Raw genomic sequence first — 20,174 nt, forward strand, 5'->3', positions numbered from 1 at the left:
TTTTCCCTAGAAATCCAAGAAGCTGGAAGACAGTGGGAGGACTGTTTTTAACCATCAATAATTTTATACCTTGCTAAACTGTGCGTCAATTGATAAGGGAAGATTTGTAAGAGGAAATGTTTGTGGTGAGTAAACAACTTTTCCAGAAATGCCAATAGAGCCATCAAGGTTAAAGGAAATGAGAAAAGACAGAATCTTGAGTCCACATAAGATAATGAGAAATAATGGTAGATGTAGCTCAGTAGCTCAATTTGGTAGCTAAATATAGCCAGTGCCATGGAGTATTTAGTCTCTAACTCTTTTCTATTTGTTTAAAAAATATAAGTGTAAAAACTTGTACTCTATATGTGTAATAAGAATTTCAATGTATTGCACTGTTGTGTATTTAAAAAAAATAAAATTAAAAAATAAATGATTGCAAAAATAACACTTAGAACACATAAATAACACTAAGAACCAAACAAACATTGATGCTGAATGACTACAAGACTACATTTTTATTGCTATCAGGAAATACCTAAGGCTGAGTAGTTTGTGATTAAAAAGTTCTTTAGGTCAGAATTTTTGAGTCTGAGAGTCCAAGATAAAGGGATGCCATCCACTTTGCTTCTGGGGACTTCCCACTGTGCTCCATTCCAGCATGATGGCTGTCATCAGAGTGAGGACAAGTGAAAGAGGAAAAATCATATTGACCAGTATGAGCCACAGATCAGAGAGGGGCAGTCTTGATTTTTCATAACAACTCATTTTCTCAAAAACTCATTCCAAGAGACTAGCATCCATTCCTCCTGAGGGTGGCTTCCCCAGTGACTGAATTAACGCCCAGTAGACAGCACATTTGAAAGTTTCCCCTGCCTCAGTGCTACTGTAATGAGAACAAAGTGTCCAAAACATAAGCTTGTTTGGGGACAAATGATATCCAAGCCATACAAGACACACAATGCATGAAGTTATAGTCTATGAGAAAGATAAAAATCAGGACTAAGGGACAAATCTGTAAGATTAGCAAAATTTGTCTATACTATTGAAATTAATTTGGCATGAATAAAACTGATTGTCATAAATTTAAGATGTTAGGGTTCACAGAACAAACACTAAGGAAAAACTAAAATGTGCCAAAAGGAGAAAATAAAATAAAAATGGTACAGAAGAAAAATTAATCATTAATAGGCAATAATGGGAAAATTGATGAACCAAAAATATATAGGTAGAAAACAAGTGGCAACATAGAAGAAGCATTTGCTTCATTACTATTACTTTTTTCATTACTATTACTGCATATAGATCCAATCTGTTCCAATTTTAGAAAATATATTGTTCAATTTGGGCATGCAGCACACATCTGTGACTCTAGAAACTCAGGAGGCTGAGGTAAGAAGATTGCAAGTTGGAGGGCAAATTCAGTGACTTATGGAGAGCCTCTCTAAGTCATCATCATCTGGGCACAGTGGTGCAATGCTGTCACTAACCTACTTTGAGACTGAGGCTAGGGTATCACAAGTTAGATGCTGGCTTCAGCAACTTAGCATAACACTATCTGAAAATAAAACATAATAATATTAAAAAGTGGCTGGGGATGTAGCTCAGTGTTACATCCTTGGTTATAAGACCTAGAATCCAACAAAATTATTCTGCTGTCTACATCAGATTCACTTTAGATTCCAAAACAAATACAGGATGAGAATAAAACTAAATATAAAAATATAAAAGTAGCAATCAATAGCCCACCACAGTGGTTCAGTGACTTGGGAGGCTGAGGCAAGAGGATCATGAATTCAAAACTGCAGGTGGTAAAAATAGAGTTCCTCTTGGTTTAATGGTCTGGCTGCAAAATAAAATCTAAGAAAGGTAAAGAAGGGGAAAAAATGCACATGATACAGAAAGTAATTTTAAAAGCGGGGGTAGGATGGGCTAGCCAATCTTAGGGATGAAGCTTCCACACTGAAAAGAGCAAAATGGAGCCCATATTTGCTTTATTTATATCAGGGAATATCAAAGGCTTTCATTGGAATGTTCTTTACCAAATAAGGTAGAAGGTGGGCTTTGCAGTTCCAATGGGTTATGCCCAAATTCAGAGCTAGAAGAGGGGTCTTCCTGGTAGAGCAGAGATAGGGTCATGTGCCTTGGTTAATCTAGTGCACTCTGGGGAGCTGCAGATAGTTCTCAAGGTTAGACCTAAATCTCCATGGCTCCATACCCAGAGAAGACCCTCAAGGAATTCACGGATGGCACTCTGAATATTCCCCCTGTTTATTATGCAATAGAAAATGATGAGCCATTATTTTTAGTTCCCACATTCTTGTTCTAAGGGTGTGACAGCCACCTATTATCACAATACAAAAAAGAACTAGCAGCAAGCACCTCATTCCAATAATATTCCATGCAGAGTGTTTCAGTGTGTTTCCAGGGTTAAAGCCATTCCATTCTTGAAATATTTCCAGTTAGAGAAGTAGGATCCAATAGATCAATTTTGCTTTTTTGAATATTCTGGATGTTGTGATGTAACTCCATAAGATCAAGGTATTATTATTTTCTATGTAAAATTTCCATTAGATGATTTAACCTTCTCCAAATCCCATTGGGAAGGCTTATATTTGGCTGCAGTAACAGACCTTCGTAGTCAGATGGCATATCTAGTGATGCAATTAGGTAAATTGCACTTTTTACAGGCTACAAGATATTTATCCTCCTTTCTCTTAACTCTCACATTTCCAGTAATTAAAGCATAAAGAGATTGAACACAGGCCTGCAGGCCATACCAGGAACCCTCTTTACACCCCTGCCTATAAAGCCAGGCATAGGGTTGTCAGTGTGATATAGGAAATCTCAGTCTGCAATTAAGCTCTGAACACCTATCTGGATACCACCTTCACTTAAGGTTAGAACATTACCAACAAAACCTCCAGGGATCATGACATCCTTATGTGATTGTCTTTTGTCAATTCCTGGAGACCAATCTAGAATATGTCCACTATTTCTAGAACTATGTTGTTGTACTGGCAAGACATTTGCACAGTTTATCCATTTAGGAAAGTTGCCAAATTCTATTGCAGAATGATTAGAACAGTAAGGTATTGGCAGACGTTCTGTGGCAATGACTGGCTTGTTATGAGAAAGTCTCATTTTAATAACAGTTTAGACATATTGCTTAGAGTCACGGGGTCCAGTACGATTGGCCAATCTAGACCCCCATATGCTGTCTTTTCTTCAAAAGATACCCGGAGATAGCCAGCATGCTTATCATGGGACCAATATATACTTAGTTGTCCACTGTAACCAGTATAATTAAATCCAGTCACAGTTCTCCTTTCCTGTCCATGTGGTGTTTTAATTCATTTTGTCTCTCTGATTGGTCTGGCTAAAATTCCAATAACTATATTAAATAGAAGTGGTGGAAGAGGGCATCCCTGTCTTGTTCTAGTTTTCAGATGGAATGTTTTCAAGTTTTCTTTTTTTTTTTTATTTTAGAATGATTTTGGCCATTGGCTTAGCATAGATAGGTTTAAAATATTGAGATGTCTTTCTATTATCTCTAGTTTTTCTAGTTTTTTTTCTAGATTTTTGATTTTTTCTTTTTAAAATTAATCTATTTATTTTTGAATTACAATTTTTAATACACCATTATACCACAATTTATCATATCTCTGTATACAAGATATGTTTACACCAAATTCACATCTTTACACAAGTATTTTGTATAATGATGAGGGTCTCTTTCCATCATCCATGCAAATTCCCTTTCTCCCTCCCTTTCCCTCCCACCCCTCTTCCCTATCTGATATAATCTTCTTCCCATGCGCTACCTCTCTACCCCATTTTGTGTCAACCCCTTATATCAGAGAAGACATTCAGATTTTTTTTTTGATTGGCTAACTTCACTTAGCATAATCTGTTCTAATTCCATCCATTTCCCTGCAAATGCTGTGATATTATTTTTTAGTGCTGAGTAACATTCCATTGTGTATAAATGTCACATTTTAAAAATCTATTCATCCATTGAAGGGCATCTAGATTGGCTTCACAGTCTAGCTATTGTGAATTGTGCTGCTATAAACATTAACCTGGCTGTGTCCCTGTAGTGTGCTGTTTTACTTTGGGTAAAGTCTGAGAAAAGGAATAGCTGGTTCACATGGTGGTTACATTCCCAGATTTCCAAGGGATCTCCATACTGCTTTTCATATTGGCTGCACCAATTTGCAGTCACACTCATACACAGCAGGTGAATCTTTTCTCCCATATCCTTGCCAGCACTTATTGTTTGTGTTCATAATAGCTGCCATTCTGACTGGAGTGAGGTGGTATCTTAATTTTTATTTGCATTTTGCTAATTGCTATGTTGAACTTTTTCATATATATTTGTTGCTCGATTGTATATCATATTTTGAGAAGTGCTTATTGAGTTCCTTGGCCCATTTATTGATTGGTTTATTTGGGCAGGGGGTGTTTGGTGTTAAGATTAAGTTTTTAAAATATCCTAGAGATGAGTGATGTATCTGATGTATGTGTGGTAAGAATTTGTTCCCAGGATGTAGACTGTCTCTTCACCTCACTGATTATTTCTTTTGCTGCGAAGCTGTTCAGTTTGAATCCATCCATTTATTGATTCTTGATTTTAATTCTTGTGCTCTAGGAGTCTTATTAAGGAAGTTGGGACCTCACCAAACATGATGAAGATTTTGGCCTGCTTTTTCTTCTCTTAGGTGCAGGGTCTCTGGCTTAATTCCTAGTCCTTGATCCACTTTGCATGAGTTTTGTGCACTCTAAGAGAGAGGGATTTAATTTCATTTTGATGCATATGATTTTTCAGTTTTCCCAGCACCATTTGTTGAAGATACTATCTTTTCTCCAATGTATGTTTTTGGTGCCTTTGCCTAGTATGTGGGTTACTCTCTGTGTCCTCTATTCTCTACCATAGGTCTACATGTCTATTTTGGTGCCAGTACTATGCCGTTTTTGTTACTGTGGCTCTGTAATATAGTTTAAGGTGTGGTATAGTGATGCCACCTTCTTCAGTCTTCCTGCTAAGGGTTGCTTTGGCTATTCTGAGTCTCCTTATTTTTCGGGATTAATTTCATGATTTCTTTTTCTATTTATATGAAGAATGCCATTGGAATTTTGATTGGAATTGCATAAAATCTGTATACTACTTTCAGTAGTATGGTCATTTTGATGATATTAATTCTGCCTAGCTAGGAACAATGGAGATCTTTCCATCTTCTAAGGTCTTCTTTAATTTCTCTTTAGTGTTTTGTAGTTTTCATTGTAGAAGTCTTTCACCTCTTTCATTATGTTGATTCCTAAGTATTTGGTTTTGTGGGGGTTATTTGAGACTATTGTAAATGGGGTAGTTTTCCTAGTTTCCCTTTCAGAGGACTTCTCATTGATATACAGATTTCCTTTAATTTATGGGTGTTGATATTATATGCTGATACTTTGATGAATTCAATTACTAGTTCAAGGAGTTTTCCGTTGGAATTTTTGGATATTCAAGGTATAGAATAATATCATCAGCAAATAATGCCAATTCTAATTCTTCTTTTCCTATGTGTATCCCTTTAAATTATTTCATCTAATTGCTATAGCCAGTGTTTCAAGAACTATGTTGGATAGAAGTGATGAGAGAGGGCATCCTGTCTTGTTCCAGATTTAGAGGGAATGCCTTTAATTTTTCTCCATTTAGAATTATGTTGACCTGGGGCTTAGCGTAGATAGCCTTTATGATGTTGATATGTTCCTGTTATCCCTAGTTTTTCTAGTGTTTTGAACATGAAGCGATGCTGTATTTTATCAGATGCTTTTTCTGCATCTATTGAGATGATCATGATTCTTATCTTTCAGTCTATTGATGTAATGATTTATATTTATGGATCTCCGTATGTTGAACCAAACTTGCATCCCTAGTATGAACTCCACCTGATCATGGTGCACAATATTTTTAACATGTTTTAGTATTCAATTTTCCAAAACTTTATTCAGAATTTTTGCATCTATGGTCATTAAAGATATTGCTCTGAAGCTTTCTTTGTTTGATGTGTCTTTGTCTGATTTTAGAATCAGGATGATTTTGGCCTCACAGAGTTTGGAAGTATTCCTTCTTTTTTTTTATTTCATAGAAAGATTTCAGGAGTATTGGTGTTAGTTCTTCTTTGATGGTCTTGTAAAACTCATCTGTGTATCCATCCAGTCCTGGGATTTTTTTTTTGGTTGGTAGGTTTTTGATGGTATCTTCGATTTCATTGCTTGAAAATGACCAGTGTAACTTGTGTATATAATCCTGACTCAGTTTGGGTAATTTTATGATTCTAGACACTTGTTGATGTCTTCAACATTTTCTGTTTTATTGGAGTACAAATTTTCAAAATAATTTCTAATTGTCTTCTGTATTTCTGTAGTGTTCATGGTGGTATTTCCTTTTTCATCATGGATTTTAGTAATTTGAGTTTTTCTCTCCTTTTCTACATTAGCATGCATAAAGGTTTATTGATTTTTATTTATAAAATTTTTCAAAGAGCCAACTTTTCATTTTGTCAACTTTTTAATTGATTCTTTTGTTTCAAATTCATTGATTTCAGCTCTGATTTTAATTATTTCCTGTCTTTTACTGCTTTTGGTCTTCATTTGTCCTTTTTTAGGGCTTTGAGATGTAATTTTAGGTCATTTATCTGTTGATTTTATCTTTTTTTAAGGAGTGAACTCCATGCAATGAACTTTCCTCTTAGTACCACCTGCATAGTGTCCCAGAGATTTTGATATGTTCTATCAGTGTTCTCACTAACCTCTAAGAATCTTTAAATCTCCTCCTTGATGTCTTCTGCAATCCACTGTTAATTCACTAGCATATTTTTTTAGTCTCCAGGTGTTGGAGTAGCTTTTATCTTATCACTGACTTCTAATTTCATTCCATTATGATCTGATAGAATGCAGTCTAGTATCTCTACTTCTTTTTATTTGCTAAGAGTTGCCCTGTGGCATAGTATATGGTCTATTTTTGCGTAGGATCCATGTGCTGCTGAGAAGAAAGTGTATTCGCTTGTTGAAGGATGAAATATTCTATATATGTTAAATCTAAGTCATTGATTGTCTTATTGAGTTCTATAATTTCTGTTTCTCTTTTGTTTGGAAGATCTATCCAGGGGTAAAAAATATGTGTTAAAGTCACCCAGAATTATTGTGTTGTGATTTGTTTGACTCTTGAAATTGCAAAGAGTTTTTATGATGAACATAGATGTTTTATTGTTTGGGTAATAAATATTTATAATTGTTGTCTCTTGTTGGTATATGGTTCCCTTGAGCAGTATGAAATATTATTGTTTGTCCCTTCTGATTAATTTTCACTTGAAGTCCACATTATTTGATATAAGGATGGAAACCCCTGCTTGCTTCCACAATCCATGTCAGTAGTATTTTTTGATATTTATTTTTTTAGTTGTACATGGACACAATACCTTTTTTACTTATTTTTATATGATACTGAGGATCGAATCCAGGGCTTCACACATGCCAGGCAAGTGTTCTACCCCTGAGGCCCATCCCCAGCCCAAGCAATATGGTTTTTTAAATATTTATTTTTTAGTGGACACATTACCTTTATTTTGTTTACTTATTTTTATTCAGTGCTTAGAATCTAACCCAGGGCCTTGCACATGCCAGTCTAGTTCACTCCCACTGAGCCACAACCCCCAGCCCTGAGTGATATGTTTTATTCCAACCTGTCACCTTCACTCTGTGGATGTATTTTCCTGTAACATGGGTCTCTGGAAGGCAGCATATTTTAGGGTCTTTTTTAATCCAATCTGCCAGTCTATGCCTTTTGATTGCTGAGTTTTGGAAATTAACATTCAGGATTATTATTGAAACATGATTTGAATTCCCAGTTATTTTTGTTTATTTTTGATAGTTAACTTGACTTGGTTTCTCTTTGTTAGGTTTTTCCTTTAGTGATATCTCTCTTTTCTGACATATGCTGTCTTTCATTTCCTCCTCATGGAATATTTTGCCAAGAATGTTCTGTAGTTCAGGCTTTCTAGCTGTAAATTCTTTTAACTTTTGATTACCACGGAAGGTTTTTATTTTTGTCATAAAAATAACCAATAAATCTAAAGTTTAATTTAGCTGGATATGATTCTTGATTGGCATCCATTTTCTTATAGAGCATGGTATATGTTGTTGCAGGATCTTGTACCTTTCAGGGTCTGGGTTGAGAAATCAGCAGAGATCCTAATTGGTTTCCCCTATATGTAATCTGATTCCTTTTTCCTGTGGCTTTTAAAAATCTCTCCTGATTCTGTATGTTGGGCATTTTCATTATAATGTGCCTTGGTGTGGGTCTGTTGTGATTTTGTACCTTTGGCATTCTGTAAGCCCCTTGTATTTGATTTTCCAATTGTCCAATTGACTTTTTTCATTGGTTGTTCAAAACATTACAAAGCTCATGGCATATCAGATTCTTTCATACATTTGATTCACGTGGGTTATTAACTCCCATTTTTACCCCAAATACAAATTGCAGAATCACATCGGTTACACATCCACGTTTTTACATAATGCCATATTAGTGACTCTTGTATTCTGCTACCTTTCCTATTCCCTACTATTCACCCTCCTCTCCCCTCCCATCTTCTCTCTCTACCCCATCTGCTGTTATTCGATTCTCTCCCTTGTTGTTTTTCCCCCCTTTCCCCTCACAATCTCTTATATGTAATTTTGTGTAACAATGAGGCCAATTGACTCTTAATGTTTATAAATTTTTCTGATATCATTTCAATGAATAGTTTATTCATTCCTTTGATTTGGACCTCTATGCCTTCCTCTATCTCAATGATTGTTTGGTCTTTTTTGTTATCCCATAATTCTTGAATGTTCTGCTTATGATTTCTTATCATCTTCAATGTGGTCAACTTTGGAAATTTTTCTGATATTATTTCAATGAATAGTTTGTTCATTCCTTTGGTTTGTACCTCTATGCCTTCCTCTATCCCAATAATTGTTAAATTTGGTCTTTTCATGTTATCCCATAATTCTTGAATGTTCTGCTCATGGATTCTTACCATCTTCACTGTGATCAACTTTATTTTCAGGATTATATATTTTCTCTTCATTGTCTGAGGTTCAGTCTTCCAGGATGGAAGTCTATTCTGTTGGAGATGCTTCCTATTGAGTTTTTTATTTGGTTTATCATTTCCTTCATTCCAATGATTTCTGTTTGTTTTTTCCAGATCTTCTATCTCTTTATTGAAGTCATCGTTTGCTTCCTGTATTTTCTTATGTAGTTCTTTGTCAAAAAATCTTTTGCTGCCTGTATTTGCTCTCTTATATAATCCTTTAATTAAGAAAACATTTAATTATGTACCTCCTCAACTCCTTCTCTATCATTTCTCCTACTGTTCTGGCCATATATTCCAATAATGTAGCATCTTTGGGGGGGCATATTTTTTCCCTTGGTTTCTCATGTTCATCTTCCTTTCCAGCTCTGTGTTTTCAAGGTGTTACATTTTTTACCCTGGAGGCTTGTAGTGTCCCTAATGGGCTCCTATACCTCTCCTTTAAGGGGGGATCAATATTCAAAGATCCAAATACAAACAATATGCAGCCTTAAACCAAATAGCTGCTATTAAGATGTTTCTGGCTTTGTCACAATATACAGAAATGGAGAGTTCAATCATTATCTAGAACATAAACAATAGGTTTACAAATAAGTCTACAGTTTCTGGTGGTGGACAAAGAACCAGGAGTAAGGTATAGAATGAGATGTTAAGGAAATGGGAGGTGAGAATATAGAGTTATTAGATCTTAGGAAGAGTGAAAGAGTAATAAAAAAAGTAGCATGAGGAAAGAGGAAGTGTTTTTGGGGAGACATGTTAGTGAGAAGTCAGTAGAGGGAATACAAAACACAAACATAATAATTAAGAAATGAAAAATGTAGAAATAGGAGATAAAAGAGTACAACCCAACTGTAATATACTATTCAGACCTCCCAGACCTCAGTAGACTAATCTATGAAAAGTTCTTGGTTTTACAAATGTTGGGGATGTGAGGGCGGGCGGGAGAAGAGAGAAAAGAGGGAAAAAAATCTCAAAGGAAGATACAGGATTGTTTTTCTTGGAGTTCAGTATCTTTCCTGCTTCTTTTCTCTTCTACTAGTTGATGTTGTCTGTTGTTTGATGTGTCTCCACAATCAGGATGGTGAAGGTTATTAGGGTGGGAGGGCTGGTCTTGGGGGTGGAGTTCCTGGAAATACTGTGTAGCACTTGCCTGTTCCCAAGGGAGACTGCACCCCAAGGATCTCATCTTGGGCCAAGCTGGAGACCTCACAATTCCTGGCCTCTAATTTAGACTCTGAACTCTTTTTTATTCACCCTTTTCTACTTCTCAATCAGAATCTTTTCTCCCCAGAGATTTTGTGGGCTGTGCTCTGGGGGCTGCACACCTCTTGTGGAGAGATGTTGAGCAGACCAGGACCAGGCTCTGCAAGCTATGGTCCGGCCATGTGGCTGGAAACACTGTACCGGGTTAGAAGCTGCTGGGCATAGGGGAGATTTGGGGACTGTAGGTACTTTGATATTGCTTCTAGGCCCTACCCTGTGTCCCAAGCTAGTAGTTGCCCTTACAAAAGATGGCAACAAAGGTGTCTCAAGTTGGAAGCAACTGCTTTCAGAGATAGGGTGTTAGTTGTGTCTGGCCTGGTGGTGGCATGATCAGAGATCTAGCTCTGTGGCATGCAGTGCTGTGGCTGGCAGCTGTCTCCATACCCTGTCCAGTGTCCCCAGGAGCAGGCTACCACATGTAGTGGACTATGGCAGTGGTTTTAGTGTCCCAAGATAGAGGGACACTGGGGGATCCCCACGTTGATAATGGGGGTCCAAAGAGGATTGATTACTGGGGATCCTTTGGGGCAGTGAACACCAGGTTTCCTGAATGGGTGGGCATCTAGGAGTCCTGTGCGGGTGCTGATGCTGGTGTTCTTGTTTGGGCATGGTGGCTGGAGGACCTGTGTGGGCTTCGTGGCCAGCATTCCTGCATGGGAGTAGCAGTCAGTGTCCTCTAATAACTCTCAGAGAAACAGTATTTCCACTGGTTGAATCTTAGGTCACAGAGTGACACAGCATGCAGCCTCCCTCTAGCCCACATCTAGGATTTCTCCCTGTTTTCAGCAATTTATATTAACCATGTGACCAAGTGCTTATGCTAATCTAAAAGCTGCTAAAGCTGGGTACTTGTTGTCAAAGTTGTGGAAGTCTTTTCCAAATTATGGCTGAAGGTTACTATATTGTTTATAAAAACACACAGCAAGACCTTGGGCAGACAACTCCAACCTGAAGTATTAATATTTCATGCTTCTTTCCTTAATTGCAACTCATCAGAGATGTGAATGATATTCTACCCTGAAGAAATAGCCCCTCTTTTGTTTAGAATATGTCTCATAACTTATGCCAAAAGAAATATCATGAAGCTAAATATGACATTTTAAAAAAAAATTGCAGTAAAAAACTCTGATTTAAACAAGGGGAAGTCTGATACTCATATAGATTTCCTAATAACACTTGTTTTAGTTTTAGAGATAGGTGGATTTCTTTCCTGATTCTATCTTTTAATCTGAGAACAGGAAGTTGCTGGTTGGTGTATCTCTCATCTCTTGTGCCTGGTAATGTGTTTGTGGGAGATTATGGTCTTGTTCTCTTGGTTTCTGACTTGTAGGGAATAGAGTTTTTTTCTGAGATTCTCACCAGTACTTTTGCCTTTGTCAAAGGGGTATTTCAACTCACTTGTGTTTCTTGCCGTCTCACTTTTGTGGTTTTCCAAAATGAGGTATGAGGTATAAGTGAATTTTAAGTGGATATTTTTAATGTAGGAGTTCACTAATTACTATTAGAAGCAACAGATGAGCTAAAAACAGTAACAAAATTTAATATAATCAGTTATTTATGTGCATAAGAAAATAAGTAGCAAACATAAAATTAAAGACAGTTCTAATGACCATAATATCAAAAGCAAAATACTTGGGAATATTTCAAAAAAATGTAAACACTTGAACTTTTAACATGGCTTCTTTTTAGAAAATATAACATTATCCCTAAGCCACCGTCTTCTTTTGGTGACTTTAGCTCATAGAAAGAAGATAGGAATTTAAAACTTTCCCCCGTGATCCTGAGGACAGGACATAGATATGGTCTACCAGTGAGCTCTGTCATCATCCCATTTTTATTTTTCTTTGAGATATGGTCTTGCCAAGTTAGTGAGGCTAGACCCAAAGTTGTGACCCTCGATGCTCAGCTTCCAAAGCAGCTGGGGTTACATGCATGTGCCATCACAACCCCTGGCAGGGATTGCAATCTTTTTTTGTTTTCTTTAGTTGTAGATGGACACAGTACCTTTCTTTTATATATTTATTTTTATGTGGTGCTGAGGATTGAACCCAGTGCCTCACATGTCTAGGCAGGTGCTCTACCCCTGAGCCCCAGCCCCAGGGATTACATTCTTGACTTTTATATTACAGGTTGGCTCAGGATAATACCTAGGTTTGCAAATGTGTATAATTTCCCCATTTTGCAAGTAGAAGATAGAGGCAACAATGAGAGAAAATGTCTATTCTTATCCTTGGAAGTGGAACAACAAATGTAGATTCACCTGCAACTTAGTATTTGAGGATTTCCCAGATATTAAAAAATATAAGCAAAAGAGACATGAGGTCAAGGCTCTGAGGAAGGGGGACTAGGTATTTCAAATTGTGAGGCAGCAGACTGAGAAAAACAATGCTAAGCTAGCTAGGTATGGAGAATAGGGTCCCTCACATTAATCTGTAGGATCACAGAAGATATATAAGAAAACAAACCTTTTGCTGGGTACATTTTAAAAAGATGATCATGGGTCAGACTTGGTCAGAAGTCATGATTATCACACCCCACCCACACACCCACACACATTACTTCCCTTTTACCTCTTCCCCACTTTAGCAGTGAAGCCACATCCACTCCTGAAGGTGCATCCTTGCATGAAGAGAAAGGACTGAGCCATAGTACCCTGTGGATCACAATGGGCAGATCTTTGCCTAGCTTATGGCAGAAGCTATCAAAGGAATGGCAGAGATCAGGAACATCTCTGTCTCTTCTCTCACAAACAAATAACTAGAGATTTCAATTATAAATTGATGGATTAAGTGAACTTGGGAGTATTGGGCCAAATATTTGGAACACTGAAGATATAAATGTTCAACAGCCTAGTGCCTTATTTCTTTTTCATCTCTTTTTTTGTTTTTGGTCATGTGAATTGAGCTCAGGGGCACTCAAACTCTCAGCAATATTCCTGATCTTTTTTTGTATTTTAGTTAGAGATAGGGTTTCACTGAATTGCTTAGTCCTTTCCTAAATTGTTGAGGATGGCTTTATCAGCCTCCAGAGGCACTGGGATTACAGTCATGCACCCCCACACCTTGCTAATGTTTTATTTTATTATTTGCACAAGAGCAGTTTTTTCGTATAATATAACCTACTGAATGCTCTAAAATTATTGCACTTTGTAAAAAATTCAAAGAGATAGCTTATTATCTTTATATTAACAAAATTAAAGGATATGATTTTTCTTATGCCTTGGCTTCTTTTCACTTGATAAAATCAGGATAGGAACATAGTTTTCTAGTTTATTCTTTTTTTTTTTTTTTGGCGGGTGGGTATACAAGGGATTGGTCCCAGTATCACTCAACCGCAAAGCCACTTCCCCAGTCATGTTTATTTTTTTTTTTAGAAACAGGGTCTCAATGAGCTGTATAGGTCGCTATTAATTTGCTGAGGCTGTCTTTGAACTTGTGAATTTCCTTCCTCAGCCTCCCAAGCCATTGGGATTGCAGGTATGTGCCCCCACTTCCAGTTTCTTCATTCTTTTGTAGTTGTTGCTTTCTCTTGTTACATAAATTCAAGTTGAATAACAGTATGTTTAACAATCCAGATATGGATAAAAGCCAGTGATGTAGGTAAGCAATTGAACATATCCATCATAAAGTATATTATATATTCACCATGATGTATTACTCAGTCATCAGTAGAAACTCCACTAATGGTCAGCAAAATAGATGGAATTGGATGATGTCATGCCAAGTGAAGAAATACACAAAAGTGTCACATCTCATATGTTAGCTAATATAATATCATGTGCAAGTACAATAGTGATTAGTATGGCTGAGGAGTGTGTGAGGAGGCATAAGGGCAAAACAGGGTATTTGGATATTATGAATGCATGTATATGCATATATATAAACATCACACTGAATCCCATTAGTATGTGCAATTGCTATGTGATGATAAAACCCATAATCTCCCATGATTACCAAATTCTACACTAAGGACAGAATCCTGCTGTATTTTGGAATTTCCAGTATAGGATGCAATATTATTGATGAGGTTCCCTGATAACCACCAGGCTCTCCTGACGCATCCATTCTATTTTCTTCCAGGCTCTGAACATAAAGTATGCAATGTATTTCTGCATCTGGATCATCTCACTTAGCCTAAAATCTTCCAGGTTGTCTGTAGTATTGGATAATATTCTTTTGTTTCTGGGGTTTGGACCCAGGATTGGCTTATCAGTGAGAGAGATTCACCATCATTTTATTCTTTAGTTTTAAGAAAGAATGTTACCAAACTACTAAGGCTGGCTTTCAACTTTTGCTTCCTCATATTGTGAAGCTTCCAGTTTCTTGGACTGAGCTGTTACCAGTTTCCCAGTGTTGCCAGCCTGTAGGCAAACATTTGGTGACTATTCCTCCCATGATTCTGTGAGTAAATATAATAAACTCCCCTCTGTATAACACGTACATGTTTTATGTATTCTATTTTTCTGAAGAACCCTAAAAATACAGGCATATTCTCAATGTCTGGGTCATATGCCATCTCTAGTTCTAATTTTTTGAAAAACCCCCTTAGTTTTTTTAATGTCTATTCAAATTTATATTCCTGGCAAGGATGTCCAAAGTGTTTCCTTTTCTGCATATCCTCTGCAGTATGTGTTACCTACCAACATTTTGAGGATTGAGCCCACTAGCGTGTGGTTATATCTCATTGTGATATAACCTGAAAGCATAAAAATTCCAGAAGAAAATGAGAAATTATTTTTTTTGCCATTGGCATTGGCAATGATTTTAGATAGAACATGCTGAGAATGTTCAAGGAAAAACTGCTTAGAGTATATAAAGATAAAAATGCTTCTATACAACAAAGGATTCAATCAATGAAATGTAAAAGTAGACTGTGGGTTAAAAAAATCATTGCTATGTCTGATAAAAGCTCAACATCCAAAATATATGAAACTTACGCAACTCACCAAAATTTAATAAAAAACCCTCATAACCTATTTTAAATATGGTAAAATACTTAGATTCTGCCTTAAAAATTAAACAAGTGTTTAAAGACATATGAAAGTTACTCAAGATCATGTATTAGGCTATATAAAATGATAATTTAGCTTTTCTGCTTCATTTGTCCCACAGAATTATGGGTGCTCACTCTCCATCCTTCACAGGGCATCTTGAGATCAATTAGCAAAATGCCAGGTTCTCATTTTCCCACATTATGCTTCCTCATTATTCCATCTTAATTGCCAAGAAAGTCTTGAACCTGAGAAACAACAAAATATAGATAAATTGCTAGATAATCATCAACTTTGAAAATTACTTCAGAAATCAATAGAATACATTAGTAGACTCAGATGTGAAGAAATATAAAATAGACCTACACATCAACATTTAACTTTACAGCTGCTCATAAAAATACTTGCAGTTGAGCTAATATGGGAGCACATGCCACTAGTCTTGACTACCTTGAGGCCACAGCAGGAGGATGATTTAGGCTAAGGAATTTGAGGCCAACGTGGCAAAAACCCAGCTCTAAAAATTGACCCACCAAAAAACCAAACAGTAATCACATTTTTAAAAAGGTGCCTTCACAGGTGATTTTTACAAAACATGTAATAATGAATCAGTAACAATAATTCATGATCACATCTAAATGTAGAAGAAGAAAATAGACTAATTCTTTCTGTAAGGCCAGAAATACCAGATAACACAGCATGAGAATAGAAATTGAAGACCATCTTTTTATAGATGTTGACCAAAATATTCAAAACCCCTAGCAAACTGAGAACAACAGCAAAAAGAATGATTGGGCTTCATGACCAAGAGTGACACTGTCATATGAAAAGTTTCCAAAAATCATTTTGATAGAGAAAAGCTTTTGGCAAATCACTTACCAAATTACTGTATAACCTATGGCCAATTACGACTGGAGGAAAATTTTTTTCAATCCACTTAAGGGCAGCTATGAACTGTTTTAATACTTAATTGTGTGAACTGAAGTGTTTCTCAATTTATTTTTAGAAAAAGAAAAAAAATGTATGCTTTTCTGACTTCTAAATATTGTTTGAGAAAATTAAATGGGATTTTACACATCAAAAATCAAATAGCATATTCAGATGATACTATCATTTCTGTAATGTTTCTAAGCAATTTCCATGAGCTAATGAAACCAAAGAATTAGTTCAATAATTCATGGGTTAAATTAAATCATTTAAATTATATACAGTAGCAATGAGCAGTGTTAAAATTGAGGCAAAAATCAATTCACAAATATAGGAAAAATAATCTAAATGAAAGTATTAACAAAAGAACTGTTCACTGCAAAGTAAAAAGTAAAGGTGAAAGTAAAATGCAAAAAAGATCATGGAAAAAAATGGGAAAACTGCTAATATTCAATGATTAAAACTTTGATTTTGTTAATACCACAATATTCCACAGTGGGTCTGCAGATTCAATGTAATTAAGCCAAAATCCAAAAGTCATTTTGTAAAAATTACCCAGCTGACTCTAAAAATCATCAATAATGCAAAAGAAATTAAACTATATTAAGTAAAAAATTGTGCAACTTTTATTGAAAATGTGCATTGCAAACAAAGTACATTGTGTAGGATATTAAATTTGGGTATTTCTTAAATTGCTGATGAGCAGTATTCCCCATGCATGAAGTGAGTGTCTATGCTAACCTAGGAAGAATTAGGCTGTGATTGACCTTTGACACCACAAGTACTACCTGCTGAGCTTGAGAGAATTTTTATTGCTTTCATGATAACTTTCTTTTGTCTCGAAAATTTTCTGAACCTTTCTTACCATAGATATTCTGCCTCTTGTATTTCACCCAAGAATATCCCAGTGGGTCTGTATTGAAATTCATATATATTCCTGCTCTTCCTACAGCTGAGCACTAGAACATCAATGCAATTCAATGTCTGGCTGAGTGGTTGAAAAGATTCATCCTTGATCCCCATGAAGCCTGAAGTGCATTTTATTTTTTTATTGATTTAAAAATGACAGTGGGATGCATTACAATTCTTATTACAGGTATACAGCACATTTTTTCATATCTCTGTATATAAAGTATGTTGGCACCAATTCGTGTCTTCATACATGTACTATAGATAATGATGTCCATCACCTTTCACCATCACTGCTAATCCCCTGCCTCCTCCCTTAACCTCCAACACCTCTGCCCTATCAGGAGTTTTTCTATTCCTCCAATGCTCCCCCTCCCTACCCCTCTATGAGTCAGCCTCCTTATGTCAGAGAAAACATTTGGCATTTGTTTTGGGGGGATTGGCTAACTTCACTGCTCCAACACCATCTATTTACCTGCAAATGTCATAATTTTATTATGATTGGGTAAAATTCCATTGTGTATATATGCCACATATTTTTTATCCATTCATTCACTCAAGGGCATCTGGGTTGGCTCCACAGTTTATAGCAGCACAATTCACAGTTGCTAAACTGATTCCTTGGAAATGTGGGACTGGAACCACCATTTGACCCAGGTATTCCTCTTCTTGGTCTGTACCTAAAGGACCTAAAAATGGCATACTACAAAAACACAGCCACACCAATGTTTATAGCAGCACAATTCACAATAGCTAAACTTCGTTATCACACCCCACCCACACAAACACGCCATTACTTCCCTTTTACCTCTTCCCCACTTTAGCGGTCAAGCCACATCCACTCCTCAAGGTGCATCCTTGCATGAAGAGAAAGGACTGAGTCTGTAGTGCTCTGAGGATCACAATGGGCAGAACTCCTTGCCTAACTTATGGCAGAAACTAGCAAATAAATGGCAGAGTTCAGGACCATCACTATATTTGTCTCTTTTCTCTCACAAACAAATAACTAGAGATTTCAATTATAAATTGATGGATGAAGTGAACTTGGGAGTATTGGACCAATATTTGAAACACTTAAAATACAATTTTCAGCAGCCTAATGCTTTATTTCTTTTTCATCTTTGTTTTTGGTTCTGGGGACTGAGCCCAAGGGCACTTGACCCCTCTGAAACATCCCAGATCTTTTTACATTTTAGTTACAAACAGGATGTCACTGAGTTGCTTAGTGCTTTGCTAAGTTGTTGAGGCTGGTTTTGAACTCACCATCAGAGACACTGGAATTACAGTCATGCACCATCACACACACTAATGTTTTATTTCATTGTTTGCACAACAGCAGTTTTTCCATGTTATGTAATCTACTGAATGCTCTCAAATTATTTTACTTTGTGAAAAAATTCAAAGAGAATAGCATATAATATTTATATTAACAAACTTTAAGTAGAAGCATGATTTTTATGCTTTCTTTTCAATTGATAAAATCAGGTCAGGACATAGTTTTCTAGTTTGTTTATTCTTTTTTTTTTTTTAAACTGGGGATTGGTCCTGGTGTCACTCAACTAAGAGCCACTTCCCCAGTCCTTTTTAAAATTACTTAATTTAGAAATGGGGTCTCAGTGACTTTTATAGGTCCCTAATAATTTGCTGAGGCTGAGTTTGAACTCATGAATTTCCTGCCTCAGCCTCCCAAGCCATTGGAATTGTAGGGATGTGCCCCCACACCTAGCGTCTTCATTCTTTTGTGGTTCTTTCTTTTTTTATATAAGTTCAAGTTGAATAGCAGTACATTTAACAATACACAGAAAAAATTCAGTGGTGTAGATAAGCAATTTAACATATCCACTAAAAAGTATGTTATATATTCACATTGGCATATTACTCAGCCATCAATACAAACTCCTTTAATGGTCAGAAAAATAGATGGAATTGGATGATGTCATGCTAAGTGAAGAAACACACACACACAAAAGTATCACATCTTAAATGTGTTAAATAAAATCATGTGAATGTAGAATCGTGATTAGTATGGCCAAGGAGTCAGCAGGGGCACCAAGGGCAGAAGAGGGTATTTGAATATTATAAATACATGTATATGCATCTATAAATATCACACTGAGTCACATTAGTATGTGCAATTGCTATGTGATGATAAAACCCATCATATCATGCAATTACTTAATTCTGCACTAAGAACAGAAACCTACAGTCTTTTGGAATTTTCAGTATATGATGTGATATTATTGATGATGCTCTCTGATAACCACCAGGCTCTCCCTATGTATTCATCATTTTTTTCTTCCAGACTCTGCACATAGAGTATGCATCATCTCACTTAGCCTGAAGTTCTCCAGCTTCTCCATGTTACTGGAGAATATTCTTTTGTTTCTAGTGTTAGGATCCAGGGTTTCCTTACCACTGAGATACATCCCCTATTATATTCTTTTTTAGAATGTTACCAAACACCTGAGGCTGGCCTTTAAATTTTGCACCAGTGCCACATACATCATTCTTCTTTTGAAAGTTGGATAATAAGTGAGGTGTGGAGGCACGTTTGTTTTGTCATGCTAGGGACTGTGGAGGCTGAGGGAGGAGAATCACTATCTTGGAGCCAGTCTCAGCATCTTGGTGAGACCCTCTGCACCTTAAAAGACCTTGTCTCAAAATAATTGTAAAAAAACTGAAAAGGCTATATATGTATGTTTATATGTTTGTGTGTAAACACAATGATAAATCTCTCTTTATCTATTATCTGTAATACACTATGAGTTCTTCTTACTGAGTTATGCTTTGATGGAAATTTAGGTTGTGGATAGTGTTGTGGTTAACTTAGGAGTGTAGACATTCCTAAAGATAGATTTCATTTCCTTCAATTGTTGAAATGGTTAATGTCAGCAGTCAATTTGAGTGGATTGTGATATCTAGGGAATTGGTGTGGAACATCTCTGCAGGTGTCTGTGAGTGTGCTTCCAGAAGGCTGAGTCAGA

The sequence above is a fragment of the Urocitellus parryii genome, chromosome 7, assembly GCF_045843805.1.
Source record: "Urocitellus parryii isolate mUroPar1 chromosome 7, mUroPar1.hap1, whole genome shotgun sequence".
Classification (NCBI taxonomy): Eukaryota; Metazoa; Chordata; class Mammalia; order Rodentia; family Sciuridae; genus Urocitellus; species Urocitellus parryii.